This window comes from Giraffa tippelskirchi, chromosome 6 (assembly GCF_054371585.1).
Source record: "Giraffa tippelskirchi isolate mGirTip1 chromosome 6, T2T-mGirTip1v1.2.pri, whole genome shotgun sequence".
Taxonomy (NCBI): domain Eukaryota; kingdom Metazoa; phylum Chordata; class Mammalia; order Artiodactyla; family Giraffidae; genus Giraffa; species Giraffa tippelskirchi.
Genome location: NC_137280.1, coordinates 104,429,164 through 104,451,070, shown reverse-complemented (window position 1 = coordinate 104,451,070; position 21,907 = coordinate 104,429,164). Strand labels below are relative to the sequence as shown.

Sequence of the window (21,907 nt, the reverse complement as noted above, 5' to 3'; positions counted from 1 at the left end):
AAATATTGATTGGAACAAGGAAATCAGGCCCCTTTTTGGCTGAAGGCAGAGTTAGCCCAGTGATGTGTTATAACTAGCTAGTACCTATTTGCTAGAGCCAATCATTAATTTTTTAGGAAATTTGCAATGTATTTATTAAATGCAGCCTTTAACAAAATTAAATTGTATAACTTACAATTAAATTAAGTATAAAGGTAATAAAGTCCAAACTTTTTCTTTTTTAATCATTTTACTATTATCTATGCTGTTGAGGTTATTTATATCTTTTGTAGTTATATAGTAGAAATATAATGCTATATTATGCTCCACCACTATGCATCTCATGTCAAGTCTGCATCCAGTGATATCACTTTGGTAGATTCAAATTGGTCATTGTGGGCATATTTATACTATAGAAGTAGCCAAACACTAGATATCAGGGCTTTTTTCTGACCTCAGCAAACCTGTTATTAAACATTGATTGGTATAATACTGAGCTAAAGTCATCCAATGAAGAAGGAAATGACAACCTACTGCAATATTTTTGCCTGGGAAATCCCACAGACAGATAAGCCTGGTGGACTATTGTCTACAGGGTCACAAAAGTGTCAGGCATATTTCAACAACTGAAACAACAAAAACTCATCCAAACTGTGTGGTTGGGAAATTTGAATTACTGTTGGGGAAAGCAGTGAGAAAAAAAAAATTCCTGGGGGTTGTATCAGGCAATATCCCCCATGTTCTAGAAGATTGTTGCACTTTAAAGATGTTTTATTTCATTCTTTTATATAGTGCTCTAGAAATTAATCTAGAGGTTCACAGTTGGAATCCAAACCAAGAAAACTGATTTTAGAGAATTGGTTTCCTCCACTATGGATCCCTCCTTTTGAACTACTCCTAAACTGGATGAAATTGAGTGTATTTTGAACTGATTTGTATTTGACACAGTAATGCCCCTGTGAAATAATAGGCTTTCCAGATTATGCAAGCTGGAGACAGAGATGCTGTTCTGGGACTTCTGGGCACTGCCTCTTTTTTTTCTACAGGAAATTAAGCTATGACATGATCTTGCCATTGTTGAATCAGATTCAGCAGCCAGGAGAGCCCAATGTTTGTAAACATCCTCTTAAATGGAAGCATCCATTACAGAGACTGTATAAAAGCCTTCTGAATGATAATGTTGGTCTTATTTACGGAAGGTTTCTAAATTTCTCACATCCATACCTATACAGTCAATGCCACTGTCATGTACTAAATTTCATGGGGCCAAGGGGTGCTGCACTAGGATATGTTGCATCTCCTTTTCGTCTTCATGGCCAGGGTCCTTACACTTAGTTTCCATATTCATAACCCCAAGTCTCCATAGAGTATAGATCCAGGTACATAGAAGGTCCTGTTCTACTGAAGACTGTTATAGGATTGGATATGCAGTTTTGTGGGTATAAGCGGGGAAGCACTGAACTATTTTGCCTAAATAGAGAGGAATTGGACCTCATGATCCATCAGGGTGGAATTGGTGTCTGGATAATAGGAAACCAGGTCCTCCATAATGTTCTCCCTTTCTGTGGTCCTACTAATCTTCAGCAAAGTTGATTAAAACTCATGAAACAAATTCCTTTGTTATCCAAGGAAGTGATTGTCTTTTCTCTCTAGATTAATATAGTGCATTAGAGAAAAAGCATCCACTGAAGAAAAGTATAGAAGCACAGTTCTGCAACTTGCAGCATATCTTTTGAGCAAGCTCATTGGAACTGCATAGACCCTAGAATGGTGAAGATTGTGTAAACAGTGCCAGACTGTTCAGGGGGTGCCACTCCCACTCGGGCTGCATATGTATATGTTGTGCTGTGCTAAGTTGCTTTGGTCATGTCCAACTCTTTGTGACACTATGGTCTATAGCCTACCAGGCTCATCTGTCCATGGGATTCTCTATACAAGAGTACTAGAGTGGGTTGTTCTACCTTTCTCCAAGGGATCTTCCTGACCCAGGGATTGAGCCCATGTCTCTTAATATCTCCTGCATTGGCAGGTGACATTGGTAAAGAAAGGCAGGTTTCTTTACCACTAGTGTCATCTGGAGCACCCCTGCATATGTATATAAATGATATTAAAATGTTTCCCAATTATTTTTTGAAGTGGGTGAAGCATTCTCTTCATCATCTTGTAGAGACTACTTATTTACTTAGAAAATTATTTCTGCAAAAGTGAGTTCCACTAATTCTGATGAAAAGACTGGAAACTTTTAGATGAGTTCAACCTCAGAGCAGTTTCCTTAAGGACTTTGTAGAATATTCCTTTCGGCATCTTCAGTTCAGTTCAGTTCAGTTCAGTCACTCAGTCGTGTCGGACTCTTTGCGACCCCATGAATTGCAGCACGCCAGGCCTCCCTGTCCATCACCAACTCCTGGAGTTTACCCAAACCCATGTCCATCGAGTCAGTGATTCCATCCAACCATCTCATTCTCTGTCGTCCCCTTCTCCTCCTGCCCCCAGTCCTTCCCAGCATTAGGGTCTTTTCCAATGAGTCAACTCTTCGCATGAGGTGGCCAAAGTATTGGAGTTTCAGCTTCAACATCAGTCCTTTCAATGAACACCCAGGACTGATCTCCTTTAGGATGGACTGGTTGGATCTCCTTGCAGTCCAAGGGACTCTCAAGAGTCTTCTCCAACACCACAGTTCAAAAGCATCAATTCTTCAGCGCTCAGCTTTCTTCACTGTCCAACTCTCACATCCATATGTGACCACTGGAAAAACCATAGCCTTGACTAGATGGACCTTTGTCGGCAAAGTAATGTCTCTGCTTTTAAATATGCTATCTAGGTTGGTCATAACCTTCTTCAATAGAGATTAATTAATCAGTCTGAAAATTTAAGCTCAAAGGCTGCCCTAGTACAATCACTCTGGAAAACTGGTGGGTGCTATCTACTAAAGCAAACCAGACACATACTCTATGACCCAGCACTTTCACTTCTGGATATATACTAAACAGAAATGCATACATATATTCACATGTACTACCACAGCTGCATTATTATTAATAGCAGGGGTCCCCAACTGATGGGCCATGGACCACTACCAGTTTGTGGCCTATTAGGAACTGGGCCCCACAGCAGGAGTTTAACAGGGCTTCATCTGTATTTATAGCTGCTCCCCATTGCTCAAATTACCACCTGGGCTCTGCCTCCTATCAGATCAGCAGCAGCATTACATTCTCATTAGACCATGAACCCTACTGTGAACTGTACATATGAGGGGTCTAGGTTGCACACTCTTTATGAGAATCTAATATCTGATGATCTCAGGTGCAGCTGAGGTGCTGATGCTAACGCTGGAGAGTGGCTGAAACACAGATTACCATTAGCAGAGATGTTTGACTGCATGAGATCACATATGATGGTGGCCTTAAAAGTATGTTTGAGGCAACTTCAAATATCGCCATTTATTCTGGATTAAAGTCAAGGGGGAATATCCTGGGACTGCCACGAAAGCACTGAAAAGCCTGATTCCATTTCCAACATCCTGTCTTTGTGAATCACGGTTTTCTGCAGTGACAGCAACCACAACACGGCTATGGAGGTGACTGGACATAAGCAACGGACTGTGGGCATCACTGTCTCCTACCACCCCTAGACGGGACCGTCTAGTTCCAGGAAAACAAGCTCAGGGTCCCCCTGATTCTGCATTATGGTTAGTTGTATAACTATTTCATTATGTATTACAATGTAGTAATAATAGAAATAAAGTACACAATAAATGTAATACACTTGACTCATCCCCTGAAACCACCTCCCTCTCCTCTGATCTGTGGAAAAATTATATGCCATGAAACTGATCCCTGGTGCCAAAAAGGGTGGGGACTGCTGATTAATAGCCAAAAAGTATAAATAACCCAAATGTCCATTTACGATAGATAAAGAAATCAACTGTGGTATTGTTGTACAATAGGATACCACATAGAAATGACACCAAGTGAGCTACAATTACAGGAATCTCACAGTGATGAACATCTCACAGTGCAATGTCACAACATTGAGTAAGAGGATACATACTGATGTATCCTCTTTATATAAAGTTCTTTATATAAAAGCTTTTCTTTATATAAAGTCCTAAAATTAGAAAAACTAACAGATACCCTTGGGGCTGGTGGTAATGATGGTAAGGGGCAGGAGAGGGCTTCTGGGATGCTGCTCCTTTCTTGATTTGGGGAATGATTACTTCGTTTCAGGAAAATTCATTAAGCTGTATACTTACAATATGTGTACTTTATTGTATGTTGGCCCTCCATAATATACATCCACATCAAATCCTGGAATCTGTGAATATTGACTTACTTGGAAAAAAGATCTTTAAAGATGTAAGCAAGTTGAAGATGTTGAGATGAAAAAATCATTCTGAATTATCTGGTTAGGTCCTAAATTTAATGATGATTGTCTTTATAAAAGACACAAAGAGTAAAGAAGCAGCGTGATGAGAGAGGCAGAGTGGAGTGGTCAGGCAACAGCCCAGGTACATAGAGGAGAAGGCCATGTGGAGATGGAGGCAGAGACTGAAATGATGTGGCCATAAACCCAGGAATGCTGTGAGTCACCAGAAGTGAGCAGAAAGACTTGGAATGAATTCTCTTCCAGAGCCTCTTGAGGGAGTGTAGTTATTCTAACAGCTAGATTCAGAACTTCTAGCCCAAGTGCTCTGAGAAAGTACATTTCTGTTTTAAGCCAAGTTTGTGGTAATTTGTCAAAACAGCCCTAGGAAACTATTTCATACACTTTCCGTATATTTGCTGTAGTTTAATAAATTTACATTAAAAGGGTATCTTGCATTTAGCAAGTGGGTTGACAGTGATGTAAAGATAAATTTATTAATAACTTGATCTCTTTCAGGTATTTTACCTGCTTACTACAGGGAAGAGTGCAAGTTTCTCTCTGTGCATTTGCATCCTCTGTCCTTTTGGGAAGAAGAAGCCAGTCCTGTCCACCCAGACCTGTTGTCAAATGGTGCCACACTGGATTCTGCCTTGGGCACGGAACCACCATGTCCTAGTCTCTCTTGGTCTCTCCTTACTCTGTATGATGTTTAAACAATTAACCACAAGCAACCTTTTATATGTTAGTCATAGACTTTTTCATTTTTCATTTCTGTATTAAGAGAAATTCTAATATGTTCTTCCAAGAACTCTTTTTGTAATTTGAATAAAGCCTGGGGCAATAGAAGACCCAGTTTTTGCATGTTATTATGCATAAAGCAGCATAGACCAGCATCTCAAAATGGCTAAACATAACTGTAATCTCTATTTACAAAATCCGTTCAAAAACATTTAAAGGCATGGGCTTTGTAACTCACCTCAACAGTTAAAAAAATCTCTTTCCTTCTTCTTTGCTCTAACTCCAAGTCTTTCACACTTTTTAGGCACCCAGGAGGGCCTGCATGCACTCTCTGCAACACTCTGTGGCATTTCTCTACTAAAACTTCTCCTCCAAAGTGAGCTGTAAAGACTTGTATATTTCCTCCTTCTACTCTTAGCTTTTCCCTATGGCTTTCCTTGTCTCCCAGGAACCAGCCTTGACTCCTCCCTTTGTTCCTCTGGTTCTTGCTTTCTCTCCTGAGTTGCTACCGGAAGCTGCAGGACCTGAGTTCACAGATTCAGCTTCCCCCATGGAAGGCAGGGGAGAAGCCAAGTGTAAATAAAGGAAGCTTCTGTGTGGCTACTGGAGGGTTGAGGAGGTGACTAGTGGGGGGTAAAGAGAAAAAGACTCTGAAGACTTCAAAACTGGTAAGTTTTATCTTATTTTCATCATACTAGTATTACTTTAAATGATGGAAAATGGTTTGTGATGGCTAAAGCTCAAACTGGCCGAATTCAAAAATACTTTTGACTGAATCTAACATCTCCTTCACCACCCGAGACTGTCAGAAAAGTGAAACTCACCCTATAGCTTAGTAGTCGAGAGAGCACAGGAAAATACTATTTATCAACAACCAGGCACTACCACAGATACTTTATTTACTTAACTTTCATAGAAACCTCATGATAATGGGATTTTTAATTTCAAATTTAAAATGAGAATCTAAAAAATATTTAAGATCACAAGGGAGAAATTTATCAGATGAGGATTCAGTTATATGATTGCCTACCTCCAAACCTGAGGCCTGCTTCCTGCTTTAATCATTATTCAGCAACATGTATTGAACACCCACTAGGTACCAGGTCACCAGGCACTGTGATGGGTGTAAGAAACACAGAGATAGAAGAGATGGTTCCTGGCCCTGAAGAGCTGCAGTGCCCAAACGTTTCTACTACACCTCTCAGACTCTATTCTACAGTTCTTTCAAATTTTGCTCCAAAGTTACCATATTTGGAATTGTATCTTTGTGTTTACATGCTTTTTTTTATAACTTGTAATAATCAATACGAATAGAAATTCCTTTTATAGATACTTTATTTAATACATAGTATATATCCCTATACATATCAACTGAATAACTAATGAGCAGTAATTTTTAAGAACCATCGATAGGCTGATATGCAGATGACACCACCCTTATGGCAGAAAGTGAAGATGAACTAAGGAGCCTCTTGATGAAAGTGAAAGAGGAGAGTGAAAATGTTGGCTTAAAACTCAACATTCAGAAAACTAAGATCATGGCATCCAGTCTCATCACTTCATGGCAAATAGATGGGGAAACAGTGTCAGACTTCATTTTTGGGGGCTCCAAAATCACTGCAGATGGTGACTGCAGCCATGAAATTAAAAGACGCTCACTCCTTGGAAGGAAAGTTATGACCAACTTAGACAGCATATTAAAAAGCAGAGACATTACTTTGCCAATAAAGGTCCATCTAGTCAAGACTTTGGTTTTTCCAGTAGTCATGTATGGATGTGAGAATTGGACTATAAGGAAAGCTGAGCACTGAAGAATTGATGCTTTTGAACTATGGTGTTGGAGAAGACTCTCGAGAGTCCCTTGGACTGCAAGGAGATCCAACCAGTCCATTCTAACCGAGATCAGTCCTGAGTGTTCATTAGAATGACTAATGTTGAAGGTGAAACTCCAATACTTTGGCCACCTGATGTGAAGAGCTGACCCATTTGAAAAGACCCTGTTGCTGGGAAAGATTGAAGGCAGGAGGAGAAGGCGATGACAGGATGAGATGGTTGGATGGCATCACCGACCAATGGACATGAGTTTAGGTAAACTCCGGGAATTTGTGATGGACAGGGAGACCTGGTGTGCAGCATTCATGGGGTCACAAAGAGTCGGACATGACTGAGAGACTGAACTGAATGGAACAGGCTGATTACTGAGCTAAGATCCTGTACCATGGCAGATGCAGAAGAGAACCAGATACATTAACCCTCAGCTGTTTGCTCTCTAGTGGGGAAGACAGCAAGGATGGAAATCCTGATAAGGAAAAGTAGGGATGAAAGCATCTTGCTACAGGTAACAAGTTGTGAGGAACAGTGAAACTACTGCTAATGTTTATATATAGTTTATAACTTATATTGCAGTTATACAGACAGATCTGAGGAGAAGGTAAACTTTGGGTGATATATCTATTTCTCATGCTGCAAAAATCCATGAACTGTTTATCTATTTTTATTTGCAATATTCACCTGGAAAAGTCAGTGTGCCTCAAATGCAGAACCTGCCTTTTCATGAAGCCATCTTTTCATATCCAATTTTTCCAGTTCAACTGGTGGTTTATGTTTTTGACCTTTCATATGAGTTGAGAAAGAAGCAGTGATCATAAAAAGGATGGAAACCATAAGAAGGTCATGCTAAAAGCTAACAACACACAACAGAGGTAAAAGAGTTTATTTCGCTTCTTCTTTCAGATACCTAGCCCACTATTGTATAGAGTTTCAGACAAACAATGCTCGATTTTCTGAGAATGTGGTTGCAACAAGAGTGACACTGTGTATAAATAGAAAGTGTTTTTGTGCACTGACACTTGGTCTAGAATCTATCCATGATTATAAAACACTATTTTTTTTATACAAGTAATACATGAATAAATTCCTGATTGAAAAAAAAATGTAGTTTTCCTTTTCACAGCCTCCTCTCTCTACCTTAGATTCTCTCCCACCCAACAAACCTTACTCCATTGTTCAGGGGAGAGATATGCATCTTTCTGTACCTTTTTCTATGGATTCATTTACAGATATACACCTATATGATATATTGTTCTTTTTTTATTACTTTTGCATAAATAGGATTATAATATACTTACTGCTCTTTACTTGCTTTCTTCATTTAACAGTATGACTTGGAAAATTTTCATGTCAGTTTACATATATCTTCCAAGCTCCTTTAAGCTACTGGGTAATATTCTATACTATGGATGCAGTATAATAATTTCTAACCAAGTCTTTACGGATGAAAAAAATGGGTTTCCAAATGTTCACTGTTTCACACTGTTTTGTGATGCATTTCCTTGTATGTACCTCTTTAGGAATGAGTGGAAGTGTTTCTCTAGGATTATACTTTGGAATAGAATTGGGAGAACTACTACTGAATCTTCTTCCTAAATGCTGTCCTAACTTACATTACCACTAACAGTGTACTAGTGTGCCTATTCCTTAGATTTCTGCCTGTAATGTATATTTTTAATATTTAAAAGTTTCACAAATGTGGTAAGTAGAAAATGGGATATTATGTTTCAATGGTTTTTTAATCTGATTATCCAGTTTGAGCAAAACTGTCATGCATTTATTAGCTATTTGTGTTTTTTCTTCTACAAATTGCCTTTCAATGAGGAATTGTCAGCATCTGTGGCTCAGATGGTAAAGAATCTGCCTTCAATGCAGGAGACCTGGGTTGGGGAAGATCCCTGGGAGGAGGGAATGGGAACCCACTCCAGTTGTCCTTGCTTGGAGAATCCCCATGGACAGAGGAGACTGGTGGGCCCCATAGGGTTGCAAAGAGTCAGACATGACTGAGGGACTAACATCTAGGGTGGAGGGAACATTCCCAGATTTCTATATAAAAATCCCAGGAAGCCCATACCCAAACTGTAAGAAGACTGAATGCTAATATGATTAACTTTCAGCTTTACCTGTAAATTTCTCAATATTGAACTTGTCTGTTAATATCCAAGGTTGCTTATTAAAATCACACTTTTTCTTTGGCCTTGCCTCTTTGGGAGGGCATTTTTATATATTCACATTCAGATTTAAAGAATTCTTCTGTGGCCAAGGTTCTTATTTGTAGTAGAAGACAGTACTCCATAATCACAAGCTACCCTAAATTGTAACCTATCTCTGCCACAGAATAACCCTAACACAAATACTATAAGTAAGACCTCTTCCTTCTCCTGTTATTCCCTAGACATTCTGGGAAAGGAGCCAGCCTAGCCTACTTTCGCTGCTCCTCCCTGTCACCTTGGATCCAGCCTCACCTGCTGAGCATCTCCACCTGGGATCTCTACTGTTTCAGAGCTGTTCTGCATTCAGAACTCCAGGCCTACATTCTCCCAGAGGGATTTTGTAGGTACTGAAAAAGTGACTTCATAGAAGGAAATTGGAGGGAATCATAAACCTAAAACTAAATCTTGAATAGGACTTTTTTTTTCTGTGTCCAATGGGGAAAAATAAAATTTAACCCTTTTATTCAGGGCTTACCTAAGGCCTTAGTCTTGCATCTCTCATGACTCCTCCTCATCTCGTCATCCTCAGTGAGAAATGTATGTTCTCCAACCAAGAGGCAGCCTCACATAGGAGGGAGGGACATGGACTGTGAGACCAGATGTCTGAGTTGGAATACCACTTTCATCACTTATTAGCCTCCAATATGGCACATACTATCACTTGGCTGGTATTCACACCTTTCCAAAATGAAGAAAGGCTGATTTGTATGACCAGTGGAAGGAATATGGTAAAAGGGATAGCATGTGCCACCTGAGGCTACCTTAGGGCCTTGCAACTTCTGCCTGCCTTCTTGAGTTCTTTCCTTTGGCAGAAGTCAGTGGGATGACATGGGAATCCTCATATATACTGAGGAGAGATCTATATGGGGAGGAACTGACATCTCTTTCTCTAGGAGCCAGCACCAACTTGTAAGTCATGAAAGTAAATCACTTTGAAGGTGGAACCTGATGTCCTTTTTTAAACATTCAGATGACCACAGCTCCAGGTGGTATCTGACATCTTATGAAAGACCTTAACTCAGAATCACCCAAACTGTCCTTGAACACCTTAACCACAGAAACAATGAAATGCATAAATTATTATTGTTTTCAGTCATTAGGTTTCAGGTGATTTGTTATGCAACATTACGTAACCATAATAAACTCTGTGACCTTGAGCAGTGTCCACATGTATAAGATGATAATAATAGCACCTACTTTATGGGATTGTTGAGAGGGTTAAAGTAGTCAATATAAATCAAACATATATATTAGTATCTAGCACAAAGTAACTGCTATCCAAGTATTTGTTAAATATTAACCATTTTTTAGTGTATCAGCCTGCAGTGTATCCAGCACATAGGAAATTGGATTCTCAGGTTTCCCAGGATCTCAGTTGCTCTCCCATCACTGTTGGTCAGGACACTATAGCCCATTGCAGCTCACACCCAAGAGTTTGCATTATGTGGACTAGAAGAGGACTCTTGTTTTTGAGGAAAGTATTTGTCCCTCAGAATGTGCTGTGCTTAGTCGCCCAGTCGTGTCTGACTCTGCAAACCCCATGGACTGGTAAATTCCCATTTCCCTAAAGGTACTTTGTCCACAATGGATTCCAGTTCTTTGCATGATTCTATGGTTATTTTCTTATGTTTCCCTCATTCAAGTGCCTTCTCTATAAAAGAGCTTCCTATTTCCAATTTTCACCCTTGAAATGTGCTTCCTGAGCTTTCCGGTTTTAAATATAGGGAAGCAAAAATGAGAAGCCCTTAACCAAAATGAGATTATTATGGAGATGATGTATTTTTTTCTGTTCTCAGTATCTGTTTCCCTTTCAGAGGTAGATATTGGGCACCTGTATACTTGTCAGAAGTCAGGACTTCAAAGGTCATTTAGTCCAATCTCTTATTTTAGAGATGAAGCTCTCAAGTGACCTGTCCTGGACGGTGGCTTGTTAATCACCCAAGCTGCAATAGAAGCAGTCCCTTGAGTCTGGCTTTGTCACACTCTTAACCCTTTCATGACTATGCAGTGAATAGACAAGAAGAGTTTCCACCAAATATTGCACCTTGCGTATCTCTGCCATTCATAGCATTCTTGTCTATTCCATCCACAGCTTCAGGAAATAGGCAAAGGGATGACATATCTACCTTTCCTGTTTCCCAGCTGGATTGTAACATCATCTAATGCTTTCCAATTTCATGCCCAATATGTTTTGAAATCTTTGAAATCCAGAGAAGTCTTTGTTGCTAATTTTCTTCTGGAACAGTGCTCTGTGGTTGTAGAATCTTCCTTGGGCTTGAAACATTGCTTTACTTGGAGACTTTTCCCCTTTCATTTGTGAACACTAATGAGAAAGGTGATTTATTTACATGACCCTGAAAGTTCCAGATGTTCTGTCTGCCAACTTATGGGTAGATTCTAAAAGTGGCTAATTAGCAGATCCTCTATCCGGTGGCTACACTTGATATGTAAAAAAGATTAGGCATAGTTACTAGGCTCCAAATGGGGTTTTCACATTGCTGAGGGGACTCTCCAGTCAATCTTAAGGGAAATCAGTCCTGAGTATTCACTGGAAGGACTGATGCTGAAGCTGAAACTCCCAATATATTGGCTACCTGAGTGAAGAACTGACTCATTAGAAAAGACATTGATGCTGGGAAAGATTGAAGGTGGGAGGAGAAGGGGACGACAGAGGATGAGATGGTTGGATGGTATCACCAACTCAATGGACATGAGTCTGAGCAAACTCTGGGAGTTGGTGATGGACAGGGAAGCCTGGAATGCTGCAGTCCATGGGGTCACAAAAGTTGGACACGACTTGAATGACTGAACTGAACTAGGGAACTCTAAGGAAACATTTCTCCAAGTAAACTAGTAGGAACTGTTTTTGCTGGAAATCATTGTATCTTGTCTCAAAATGTCTAACCAAAGAAAAAAGTTGGGATTTATAATATTAGGGGTGGTGGTGGTATATAGAACATTTAGATGTCTGTTAACAATCAAAGCTGCAAACACAGAAGAGATGCCTAGGTGTAGGGCTTCCTTGGTAGCTCAGCTGGTAAAGAATCCACCTGCAATGTAGGAGATCCTGGATCAATTCCTGGGTCGGGAAGATCTTCTGGAGAAGGGATAGGCTACCCATTCCAGTATTCTTGGGCTTCCCTGGTGGCTCAAACTGTCAAGAATCCACCTGCAATGCAGGAGGCCTGGGTTCAGTCCCTGGGTTAGGAAGATTCCCTGGAGGAGGGCATGGCAACCCACTCCACTATTCTTGCCTGGACGATTCCCATGGACAGGAGAACCTGGCAGGCTACAGTCCATGGGGATGCAGAGAGTCGGACACTACTGAGCGACTAAGCACAGCAGACAGCACAGGAAAGCAACAAATGTAAAAACAATGAAACAAATTAGCAACAGAAGTACCAGCTCTGCCTCTCCTTTGTGGCATTATTATTTAAAGTTCAAAAGTCTTTGATAAGATTAAAATAATCTTTTTAGGATACTGCCACATTTAAAGAATCACAAAAGGAAGCTGAATGAGCTGAGAGAAATACACAAGTGGATCAGCAAGCTGACAGCTGCTGCATTGAAATCAGTATTGTAATATGTCAGTTTTCAGCTCTTCACATATAATCTAGCTTTTCGTCTGCCTCGTTATGATTTCCCTCTGTCTGGTGCGGTTTGGGTCACATCTGTTGGCTGCATTCTCGTCTTCTTGAGATCTGCATTGACTGGTAGTTTAAACCCCATGTTTATCTATGTCTGTGGTTCTTATTTTTCTCCCAGGGAAGTCTCCAGAGAAGCACAGGATTCCCTGATGTGAGTGTCCTGATTTTACTAATCCACAGTTGGTACCCACATTCAGGCAGTTCTGTATGTTTCATGCTAGGATATTGGGTGCATTCATTATGTATACCTTTTAACACTTATTAACTCAGGAAAAAATAATTTGACTAAATAAAAACTTAAACCCCTTCCTGAATGTCCCAGGCTAATTTGAAACAGAATTGCTTACATTAAACAAAACAAGCTCTCTGTTTGTTTGATATTTGCATGTTTTCCATTCACAGACTACTATGTCTCTCATGATAAAAGACTAAGAAACACTGCTTCAATCCTCAGAACTCGGCTGGCATCTAGATAGGGGTTTAAACTGTAGCATGCCTGACTATGTTCAAGCCTAGGAAATCCTTTTGCATTTCATCCATTGCTAATGTTTTATGTAGGCTCATTGAATCTAACCCTTGATTTCTTTTGTAGACATATGTAATTGAAGGAATGCAACATTTTGCAAATGTTGGACCATATTTTTATTTCATAAGGTCTTATTCATCTGTCGACCAAGTTTTGATTACTTCCATATTGCTTTTAATTGCCTTAATGTCCCCAAAGACTTTCCTATTTTGTGCATCCCTTTATCTTTGCTTCTTTTATCTCTTGCTGTGAGAGTACAAAATTGCTGACATATTCAATGTATTTGAATTCTGAGTGTTGCACAAGAGTTCTCAAATCTGTTTTAATTTTCCAATACTCAGCTGAGGACCATTATCCATTCTGTTCAGTTAATCTGTTTTTAATCATATCTGTAAACGTTAAAGTTGTACATGAGAGAAATGGTGCATAAAGTAAAACCAGATCAAGTGTATTTTAGCTTGTTAAATTTTTACTTTTTAACAAGTTAAATTTTTACTTTGTTCTACCTATAAGTGCTTTTGTCCTAAGTTGTATAGTCTTGACTTCCAACAGAATTTCTCTACAAAGACTTTATGATGTTCTTTACTGTAAAAACCACTTTTCCATGTATAAAATATTTGTCAATCATTCCCAATCCCCTTGCTATCACAATGAGAACTGATGAATGTAAGTGTGCTTTCAATTCTTTTCCATAATGTATCAGCTAAGATACATTCAGCTGCAGATATCTCATAATTGCATTAACAGCAACACAGACCACTATAAAGACAGTTGTTTGCTTAACACAAATTCCAGAGGACCCAAGATCCCTTTATGCTATTGTTCCTCCATCCCTGGGTATCTGTGTTGCTCCTGTATAGTCCCAGCTCTAGGCACATACCCTCACATTATAGTAACTAAGCAGGAAGGGAAGAGACAGCAACAAAAAGATTCTTCCCGCTGCATGGCCACCATCTTTCTTCAGGGGAATCTTTCTTGGAAGCCCTAAGATGGTCTTCCCCTTAGGTCTTATCTGGCCTAGAACTGGGCCACATAGTCATCCTTAGACCAATTATTAGCAAAAGGGCAAGAGCTCATCATGACTGACTTAGGCCAATCATGATTATGCTGGGCTTCTGCGTATCACTGCTTCACCAAAGAGTTCTGTTAAAAAGGAACAATGAACAGGATGGTGGGTCAGAAGAAGGGATAGCCATCTGCCACACCTAATAACTCTGTTCAAGGACTTTCCTGGCTGTCCGGGAGTTAAGATTTCACCTTCCAATGTAGGGGGGTGTGTGTGTGTGTATGTTTGATTCCTGGTCATGGTCACAGAGCTAAGATCCCACATGCCTAGAGGCCAAAAACCAAAACATGAAACAGAAGCAATATTGTAACAAATTCAATAAAGACTTAAAAAATAGTCCACATCAAAAAAATTTTTTGTAAAAAAGATATAAATCCTATTTACAGAGGAGATAAATGCTTTCTTAGGGTATTTAGACCCCAAGGAGTTTGCTAAAATGTTCTCAGGTGTTACATATTTATGCATCATTTCCTGTGTTTTAATATAGTACATTTTATTACACGATTTTTCCCCCTGAATACAACTGACACTAAGAAATACACCATTCTACATATGTAAAAGAGAAAACAGCAGAAGTCTGGAAGTGGAGAGAAAAATTAAAAAGAGAGAAGGAAAAGGAGAAAGACTAAATTGGAATGTATTTTGACTTGCAAAATCTCTTCTCTTGTATAATAAGTATACCACTTTGTGTTTCAGCCTGCCGATCTTGAATTATGTCCTCAGAATAAAATTCTGGAGCACAAAAGGTGAAGGGTTACAGTCAGAAGAGCATAATTCTGCTGCGAAATTGACCAGTTATCTAAATGAATAAATATCAAAATGTAGAAAGTGAGTGTGTTCAGACATCAATCTTCCCAGTTCTCTTGTTCATGGGAGTTTGGTCCTCTGCTTGTTCTGAATTAAAACAAAAGTAAGTAGAGAAAGCTAATGTAGGGTGGAAACACTTATTCTTAGTGAAGCCTCTGGGTTGACAGTTAAATTCTCTTAGCTGCCTATGCAAGACTGGGAAAATGGTTACACAGGATAGTCTCTAGTTTTATTTTGAAATTTAAAGGTAGCTTAACCATTTGTATTAGAGTTCTCTTGAGTACAAGTGGGCTTCTCCTTCATAGCTCAGTTGGTAAAGAATCTGCCTGCAATGCAGGAGACCCTGGTTCGATTCCTGGGTCAGGAAGATCTGTAGAAGTAGGGATAGGCTACCCACTCCAGTATTCTTGGACTTCTCTTGTGGCCCAGCTGGCAAGGAATCTGCCTGCAATGTGGGAGACCTGGGTTCCATCCCTGGGTTGGGAAGATCCCCTGGAGATGGGAAAGGCTACCCACTCCAGTGTTCTGGCCTGGAGAATCCCATGTACTGCACAGTCGACGGGGTTGCAAAGAGTTGGACACGACTGAGTGACTTGCACTAAGTATAACTGACAAAATTTCATTTCAAACTAATTTGACCAAAACACAAGACTTGGGGGAAGAATACTGGAGCAGCAGAGACTCAATGGGAAAACTCAATAACCAAGACTTGGGGAGGGTGGCAGTGACCTAAGTCAGGGACTAGAATGCTCTGGGACTCTCCTTCTATTTCTGTTTCTTCCTGAGTTTTAGCTTTTTTTTTTTAGCTCCTTCATTATTCTCCACGTAGTGGGGGCCAGGGCCCTGGGCAGCCTCTGAATTACATCGTTATGTGCATGCTGAGTTGCTTCAATTGTGTCTGATTCTTTGTGACCTCATGGACTATAGCCTGGCAGGCTCCTCTGTCCATGGGATCCTCCAGGCAAGAATACTGGAGTGGATTGCCTTTTTCCAGGGAATCTTCCCAACCCAGGAATCGAACCCAGGTCTCCCGCATTGCAGGCAGATTCTTTACCATCTGAGCCATTAGGGAAGCCCACTCTACCACACAGTTTCCCCTATTGCTACTGTCTTGCATTTATGTGGTACATTTGTTGCAAACAATGGACCAATGTTGACATATGATTATTAACTAAAGTTCATAGTGTACATTAGCATTCAGTCTCTGTGTTGTACATTCTATGGGATCCATCATTACAGCACCACATAGAATAATCTCACCAGTGTAAAAATGACCTGTGTTGCACCTATTCATCCTCATTTCTTGCAACCATTCATCTTTTTACCAGTCCTGCCAACACCTTGGTTATAGCCCAGTGAAACTCATTTCAGAACTCTAATACATTCCTGTCATTTTAAGATACCCTGCGGCAGGGAGCAGGAGAGCAGGACAGAAGCTGGGACTCTCGGTGGCTCCCTGGCCATGGTGGCGTGGATGGAAGTACATTCCTTGGAAATGAATTACATCCTTACATAAATGTAATCAGAGAGGAAAGCATTCTTTTTCTCCAGGAAGAACTTGGAAAATGCTGAGAAAGGACCCTGGTGTTTGGCTTTGGTAACATGACCATGTTTAGAACTGCCACTATCACCTCAGGCATGGTGGGGTGAAGGGGTGAGAAAAGAGAGGTGGGAGAAGCTGTATGATTGGCCCATCTCAGATTATGTTCCACTACCGTGGTTAGTATTGTACCACACACTCCCAATCACCCCTCTCCCTCACTCCAGTAGAGGAAAGGCTTTGAAGAAATATTTCCAGAAGAAGGGCAGTTGTTCTCAGTGGACCTAATGGTAAATGTTCACTTTAACACAGATCCATAACACAGGCTTCCCCTTTAATATTTCTGATTTAGCAGCATGGATGGGGATCCATTATGGCAGATGAATAAGTGATGCACCTCTGGAATTTTGAGCTGAGCTAGTGCGGGCTCAGCACAAGTTTCAAAAGACTGCATGGTATGTGAGATCCAGAGCCAGCTTTTAGAGCCAGCTTAAGAACTCTTCTTGTACTCTTAGGTTCTACATGGTTGTACTGAAACTGCTTTCCCTATATCAGGTCCTCGTAAATGCCACCCTACTCCAATAGCATTTCCCCAGTTCACTCTTATCAGCCTCTCTCAGCATCTAATCTTCATTTATTCATTAACTTATTCAATCATTCAGCTGTATTATTTGATGAATCTTAGAGATGCTACAAAAGATAGGGTCTCACTTCTCAGATACTTCTATGTGAGAACAGGAAATAGAGAAGTAAACTAGAGAATGCATAATTTACTTGCCACTTGCAATAACTGCTCTGAAGGTAATAAACAGAATACTGTAAAAGAGAGTGTTTACGAAAGATCTACCTAAATAGGGTTTATTTGTCCATAATTCTGCTTAAAAACAACAACCCCCCCCCAAAACCCTCTCCCTGTGAAGAGCTTTGGTGCTAACCTCTCTTCTGGTCTATTTCTAATTTCTTTCTCTGGATTTGCTCTCTCCTCCTTTTTGTGACATAGGCATTCCCTGAGACCAAATAACTAAGTAGATGACTTTAATTCTCCCAGTTCCTCCTTCTTTACCATGAGAGTACTTCCTCATTCATCCTCTGCCTCTTATTACTTCTCTTGCTGTGCATGGGAATTAAACCTCCTCCCCAAAAGAGAAATGCCTAAGAGAAAGCAAAGCCCTCTGCTGGAAAGGTAGCTGGTTACTGAGAAGGAGGATAGTTTCTGGAGAGGTGTTCCTTACAATTTTTCTGTTGCCAAAGCAACAACTTAGTCCAAGTCTCTGAACAAGACATACAACATTAGGGTAAGATAGTCCTTATTTTTCCATTTGTGCCCATTTCCCATTTTTCTATTTGCATCACTTATTTTCAATTATCAATACACTATTGTCACTTAGTTGCTAAGTTGTATCTGACTCTTGTGACCCCATGGACTGTGGCTTGCCAGGCTCTTCTGTCCATGGGATTTCTCAAGCAAGAATACTGGAGTGGGTTGCCATTTCCTTCTCCATGGGATCTTCCTGATGCAGGCATTGAACCTGGGTCTCTTGCATTGCAGGCAAATTCTTTACCACTGAGCCACCTGGTAGCTGAGTGGTAAAGAATCTGCCTGCAATGCAGGAGCCTCAGGAGACATGGGTTCAATCCCTGGGTCAGGAAGATCCCCTGGAAAATGGCATGGGAACCCACTCTAGTACTTTTCCCTGGAAAATCCCATAGACAGAGGAGCCTAGTGGGCTACAGTTCATAGGGTCACAAAGAGTCGGACACAACTGAAGTGACTTACCATGCACGCACCAGGGCAGCCCAAACATATGGTTACACTTTATATAAATAAACACTGTCATCAAATTTCCTCAATATATAACCACAGGTAAGTAATGGAGTAAAAAAAAAAAAACAACTCAGTGCTGTTTGGATTTTAGACAATTTTCTCCCATCAGCGGACATTTCAAAACACTTTCTGTAACCTTCCTTATCCTCCTATGCAGATGAATGCCAGGCTGTGTCTGTTTGCAAGGCAACCAGAATCCAGGATACATGCCAAGCTCCTTATGTCTCAACTTTCAAGTTTTCTCTTGGAATGAATTGTTACTCACCTCATTTCCAAGCTGGTCCTCTGTTTTGAGGTGATGGAAATCTGTCACCAAAATCATGGTGGGGTTTCCTGAATTCAGACTGTGTTGACATAAGTTATGGGGCTGAAAGGAGTTTATGGCTAGGCAAAATGGCATTTGATTGAAAATACTCTGGTAACGTTTATAAGGCATATAAACAAACTATTGTAAAACAAACTTTTACAATATTTTAAAAATCAAGAACAATTACTTGGTAGTAAAACATGTCTTCCAAGATAACTGTTTGGAAAGTTGTGGTCCAACGTTCCCCAAAGCAGATAATTAGATTCCTAGCCCTATAGCCACAATGTGATCAATCTTTCAGAGAGTAAGCCTTTATGAATTCTTCTCCCTTTCTTTCTCAGAAGACTCTCTAACACTCTATTTTCTGGCCTTCCCTCTGTTGCCATAATATTTTTTAGCTAGCAGGCTCATTTTTTCCAATTGTTAGCTAATGGGGCTTCCTTTATCATGACACACTTCTCTAAAATCCCTAGCCTTGTCTATTTCTTAGGTATCTCTTATAAGATAGCGCATCAACAGTGAAGAGAATTTATTGAATGTTTACTGTATGAACAGGAATAAATGAAGTAAAATGCACAAACACTTATGGTCCAGCTGGGAGACAAGACTGAAACAGACGAAAATGACAACAGAACACAGATGAAGCAAACAGAGTCAGTAAGTGACTACGAGACGGCTATCAGGGGGCACTTGGGTGGATCAGGTTAATAGGAGAGACGTTCTGGAAGAGGGCACCTAGAGGAGAGTGGAGGGTTGAAGGGAGGACTGAGCAAGACCGAATGGGATCAGGGGAGGGTGCTCTCTCTCCTGCTCTGCAGAGTGTTAGAGGTACAGTGAGATTCACCTAAGTACTCTTGCTTCTAGAAGTCACCTTAAGAATCTTAGATTTGTTTCCTAGCCTCATATATGAATCAGAACCAGTGTCTCAAAGATACACTTTGTGTGAACACTCTAAAAGTATCCCCCAAAATAAATCTTTATTGCTTCCCCATCATTTCAGAGTCAAGTCCAAATCCCTTACCACTGAAATCATGAGTATTTGCAACCAGACTAAATGCTTCCTTTTGATCCTTGCTTTCCTTACCTGGGAAGCATGTGTCCTTACCTCACTGAACTTTTAGCAGTTTATAGAACATGACAGGCAATCCCTGCTTGCCTTTGCCTATGCTGCAACCTTTGCCATGAATTCTCCTCTCTTTGATCTCCGACAGGCAAAACTCATGCTTCTACTCCAAATGTCTTTTCCTCTCTGAAAACAGCCCCTTCCTTCTTTTTTTTAGGACTAAGCATTCTTCCTTCTGTTTTCTGCAAATATACTAATTGGATTTCCTCTCAGACTTAGCACAGAACACTATCATTTGCAAGAGGACAAGTTTTATATCCCATCATATTGCGAACTCCTCAGAGCTGAGATATAATCCCACTCTTAGTACTAGAAAGAGCAGGTAGTACATGTACACATCATGCTTACTAAACTAGAAACAATAATCAGCTTTCTGTGGTGCCTGCATCCCTTTAAGACACCATTTGCCCTTTTATAGGTTCTTGACAATAAGAGAGAATTCATCTAAATATGTACAGTGGTGCAGAAAATTTCAAAACTTCCCATGAACTTGGCATTATTTTTGGCTTCAAATTCTTTGGATACTTCTTATACCCAATTTGCTTTGGCAGTTTAAACAGAGTCCAAAAATATATGTATTCTGATAGTCATTTGAATTAAAAAAGTGAATGAATTTGATATTGCAAAGTAAATAAAACCATATTGGAAAGTTGGCTATTGTGTGTATTTTTTCCTAGTTAAGTATCAATTTTACTGTTTTATTTCCCCAACAAGTCATATAATCAATACCACTTATTCATCCTTTTCCTTACCCTTTGGTATTTTATTTACATTTTAGGTTTACTTCCCTAAAAGCCTTAAGTGTAAATATTATTGATGAGCCTATGGAAAGGACTGGAATGTAAATAATGTTTATGTGCATGTGTGTATTTGTGTACATATTTAGGATTTACATAGACTATCGTCACCTAAATAGGAGGCTCCAAAGCTAAGTACTGTGAGTTCTGGGTTTACCACTCTAGTGGTGAAAATAAAAATTGCACTTAAGTAATTGAAGGGGAAGCAAAAAATGCCATGAAAATGGTATAGGAAAAAAGTGATATGTGATTTCTCTCATACTGGAAAATAATGGTGGGAAGGTTTGCATCTTTACTTGTACTTGAGAAGGCAGGAGAAGGATATTTCAGATATAACTAAAAGTGAACAAAGATAGAGAAGTGGTTGAGCTTGGGATCTGTAAATCATCTTGGTTGGGGTACTCTGGATCACTCCTTAGCTAGGATGTCATTTGACTCATCACTTTAATTCATAAAGCTGAAAATTAAATTGAGAAGAACAGTCATATATACCTCATTTAAAAACCTACACTTCAGTTTTTCAACCCTTGTTTTGAAAAACCCAGATGAAGTCAATACATAGAGTGTATGCCAAATTAAAGCCTGGCTTTAGGTACAAGTTTAACTATAGAGACATATTTTCTCTGTCCACTTCTTAAGAACACATTATTGATGCACCCAGATTATAAAGATGTTGTTCATAATGAGAAACATAGGGTGCAGAAAGGCTACATCCTACAACAATTAGGTATATTAACAGAAGATTGAAAGAGGATTGATTCTCTCCATTTCTGCCCCCTTGAATAATGAGAGTTGGGAAGGGTGAAGGAAAAGGAATCATTTTCTATTTATCAACGGATTTGATGTAGCAGTAGGTATTGAAGCTTTGCTCAGTGTGCTCATAGCAGTTTAGATCTAGGGCAGGTGTGACAGGAAGCATAGACAACCGAGATCAGAGGGACCAGGGACACAATGCATGGTAGCAGCAGGCTTGCCTCCAGGTAGATGGCAATGTTGGCAACATTAAGCACTGACAGCATTTCTTGCCCTCCCTCCACCTTTCCCCCATCACCATGGGTCAATGCTGAAGTCTCTTTAAGTAGATATTTGTTTAAAAGTTGGTTTTCTGATAAGATCTAAGAGGCCACTAGACATTGAAATACGT

The 21,907-nt window shown here is 39.9% G+C and overlaps 2 long non-coding RNA genes across 22 annotated transcripts in view; both read right to left on the bottom strand.

The window, feature by feature from the left end:
* Positions 1 to 21,907, bottom strand: part of LOC145509733 (uncharacterized) — a 1,421,207-nt gene that overhangs the window by 351,373 nt on the left and 1,047,927 nt on the right. The window lies entirely within an intron of this gene.
* Positions 13,533 to 17,291, bottom strand: LOC145509751 (uncharacterized). The gene is made up of 2 exons (XR_014056385.1): positions 16,300 to 17,291; positions 13,533 to 15,632 (listed from the first exon to the last, which is right to left on the bottom strand). It is a non-coding gene; the product is annotated as an uncharacterized LOC145509751 (long non-coding RNA).